Raw genomic sequence first — 3,357 nt, forward strand, 5'->3', positions numbered from 1 at the left:
TAATTTTATATCTTATTTATTGTACATTATTACATACATGCTTATTATGTACATTAATTCTTAGTCTATTTAGTTTATTTTATATATTTCTTCGAAGATATTAGCATAATTGGTTGCTATCTGTAATTCGAAGTCAAATAAAGGTTCTTACTTACTTACTTATTTACTCAGGGGACCTTAGCAAGGACGACAACGGTGTCGATGGCTGATTGAACGCACGAAACAACCCGTTTGATTTTCTTGAACGATGACTGCTGAGGTGGGCAAAGCTTCACGAGAAGCCTTGTATTCAGTCCCAGGCTGCAGCCGCGGCTGTTACTATGGATACGGACATGGTCACGTCATTGGGAGAGCGATTAGTGCGCAAGCGCATACCCAACAATGTTGAAAAACGGGGACAAACGGTTCAACTTTATTCAACGTTCGCGACCACAAAAGAAAGGTCGAATGGTTGTTGAAGCAAAGTTTATACCCTTTTAAACTCATTCAACTTCGATTCAACATGTTTCAACACGGTTGAAAGAGGGAGGCGTTTGCCCCAAAAAACCTTAAATAACAATGACCACCACCAGGTTTTCTGAGCCCGCGAGACCGAGCACCCCCAGCAAACCATTGTTTTAACAAGAACCGCTGGTCAGCAACCTGGTTCTGGTCATTGCTGTCTAAGGTCTTCTAAGGTCTTCCGTTTGCCCCTTTGCCCGGGCCTTAACACGAAGCCTTCACTGGTCTTTCAATAATTTGTCCCAGGCTGCAAAGCAGACCTTGGAGAACTATAGCTGTCAAGGAGTAGGAACGCAAAGTTTAAATTAATTATTTATAATTGTCTTAATTTCGTTTTCAAAATCGTTCATCTACACTTTACTTGATAGACACAACTAAAAATCGCTTATTCGACTGTTCCTATATTAAGTAGTATTACTTACTGATCTAGTTACAGATCTGAGATGTTCATGCAAAATTCATGCAAAATTCCTACCAAACTTTGCTTCTTCTCTAAGCTTATAAGAAGTCGTTATTCTTGCTGCAATGTGGGAGACTGGATCATTACAACAAACAAGCGTATTTCTAGAAAGATCATACAGCTTTCCTATACAAGCTTCCCCTAAAAAAGATTCATGTAAAATGGCTAACATTTAATAACAAATAAATGCTGAACCTGTGATATGCTTCGAAATACAACAAAGACTTCCTGTCAAGTCAAACGTTCAGCTCAGCACAGAATATTTATATTTGCTGAATACATCGTTATCAGGACGAAAAAAGTCGATGGCAAGGAATGCAATGAATGTTAGAACAAAATGCGAAGGAGGGATGACAGCTACTGCCCAAATCCACCACATTCCAACAGCGGAACCCGCGAACGTGATCGGCTGTAACAACAGCAGAACAAGGAAGATTGTAGACCAGTCGCGATCGGTTTTCTTCTTTTGCCCGGTTGGTGTGTCCCAGAAATCCAGGATTACTGGAGAAAGAAGAGTTGCCCAAATCGAGATTACAGCGCCAAGACCATAAATTACAGAGAGGGTGACGAGCCAATCTTCGCCAAGCACTATATCTTTTCCCATACTGCCGACTACGGATGAAAACACGATAGAATATTTGTTTTAGGTTTAGGCCAGCACATCAATATTTTTGTTGCGTTTAAATGTATCGTTGCATACCTCGTTGAATTTTCTTGAAAGCTGAGTTTATTTCCTTTCGCCTTTGAAGTATCTTCCTCGCGTTTAAGCGATGAAAGCTGGAGCTATGCTGCTTCTTGACGAAACAGTGAAATATTTTATGCGAAGATTAGCTAGCTTTTTCATTAAATATTCATACGGCCTCTTTGAAGAAACCAAGACAACCAAAGAGAAAATTTGAATATTAAAACACATAAACACCTGACATTTGACTGAATGTTACGTTTTGACTCTCGAAGTGAATTCATCCAGCTTCAGTTTTATTTTCGCAATCAGTGTCTTGAAAATTTTGTGGAGGACTTTTGTATTTCGAGCTGAATGGTGATTTCCGAACTAAATGGATATCTGGGAAAATCACAATTTTTGTCAATGAAGTTCATTATCGAGCTGACTGCAGAGAGCGGATTCAAGGCGCCTTTTTTGGAAGCCCCAGCCAAACGAAAGGTCCGCACAGTTCCTGAAGGAACAATTTCTGATCAAGATAGAAAGGAGTTTTGTATTGTTATTTTATGGCTCCTTATTGTATCTCCTATAGGAAAGATATATGTTTACAACACCTCTTCTTGTTATTGAAATGCGTCAAAGCTGGAACGCTTTTGCCTCACAGTCGCAAGGGCCCAGGTCGTCACATGACATGACGTCAATGATACATGTATCTGTACGGTGAGTCGGAAAAATGGTTATCATACTATACTCGTACAAGCCACCGTATATCTATTCTAAACCGACGACTCTCCGGTGAAATTTAACCGCCATAAATGTGATAATGAGAAAGATTATTGATTGGTACCAAAAGTTCCGACAACAAACACCATTTCGTTTGGAGAACGTGCTTTCGCGGCTAAACTGTGTAATTCTGTTCAATATGTTCTTATTTTTAACCTCCTCTAGACCCTGACATTGCACTTTTTTATTGTTGTCATTTTCTGATTACAGTTTTAACGACTGTAATAACTTTTCGATTCTAGTGATCTTTATTTTTTACAATTTGATATTCTTGTTAAGCACTTTAAAGCTTTGTATAGTGCGCTATATAAACGATGAATTAGTGTTAGTATTAAAGGAAACCTCCACGAAAACAACAAAATCACTTTAAACCACAGAACATAATGTTAACAATTAAAATTGTTTGCGTTTCTAGCTTTCTGTTTGGCTCACTCAATCTCTGTTATTAGCTCAGAATTATACTTTATAACCTAATATGGAAAGTGAATGCGTCAAGTGTTGACAAGCTGGAAACTGATTCCAAGTGTTCAAGCGCTCAGAATTTAACGAAAATTTAATAAAATAATTATTCCATTCATATACAAAGCGCGCTCACGGAATACTTGTTACCGGTAATGATTACGCGGATCAGTAATCTGGAGTTTGTTTACGCGGGGTAAGAACATCCAAACGCCTGGACGATCTTAGAAGGAAGATCGTTCCCGCGCCATATACTTCAGTTTCCGTATTCTGTCTAGCGATATAGTCTTTCTTACTGAGAGAGCTTCGCTTTTTGGAGATCCCTGCAACATGTCAAGTTAAATACCCTCTTTCGCGTTCCTTAGGTCTCTCATCTTCCCGTCCCGTTGCGTTCGGGAAGTTAGAGGGGGAAAAGGCAGTCTGAATATGAGAGTGAGACAATCCTAGTACAGAAGGGGCTAAGGTATGGCAGGGCAGCGGGCCGGCGTTCAGA

The 3,357-nt window shown here is 39.5% G+C and overlaps 1 protein-coding gene and 1 long non-coding RNA gene across 2 annotated transcripts in view; both read right to left on the minus strand.

Moving 5' to 3' along the window:
* Window positions 1–800: 800 nt before the first annotated feature.
* Window positions 801–1,803, minus strand: LOC137974618 (uncharacterized). The gene is made up of 2 exons (XR_011117483.1): window positions 1,662–1,803; window positions 801–1,573 (listed from the first exon to the last, which is right to left on the minus strand). It is a non-coding gene; the product is annotated as an uncharacterized lncRNA (long non-coding RNA).
* A 1,137-nt stretch (window positions 1,804–2,940) lies between these two features.
* LOC137974616 (anaphase-promoting complex subunit 7-like) overlaps window positions 2,941–3,357 on the minus strand; it is an 18,977-nt gene continuing 18,560 nt past the window's right edge. The window contains exon 21 of the mRNA XM_068821527.1: window positions 2,941–3,357. This exon is cut by the window's right edge and continues 208 nt beyond it. The gene's annotated coding sequence lies outside the window, so the exon portion shown is untranslated.

The sequence above is a fragment of the Montipora foliosa genome, chromosome 11, assembly GCF_036669935.1.
Source record: "Montipora foliosa isolate CH-2021 chromosome 11, ASM3666993v2, whole genome shotgun sequence".
NCBI lineage: Eukaryota > Metazoa > Cnidaria > Anthozoa > Scleractinia > Acroporidae > Montipora > Montipora foliosa.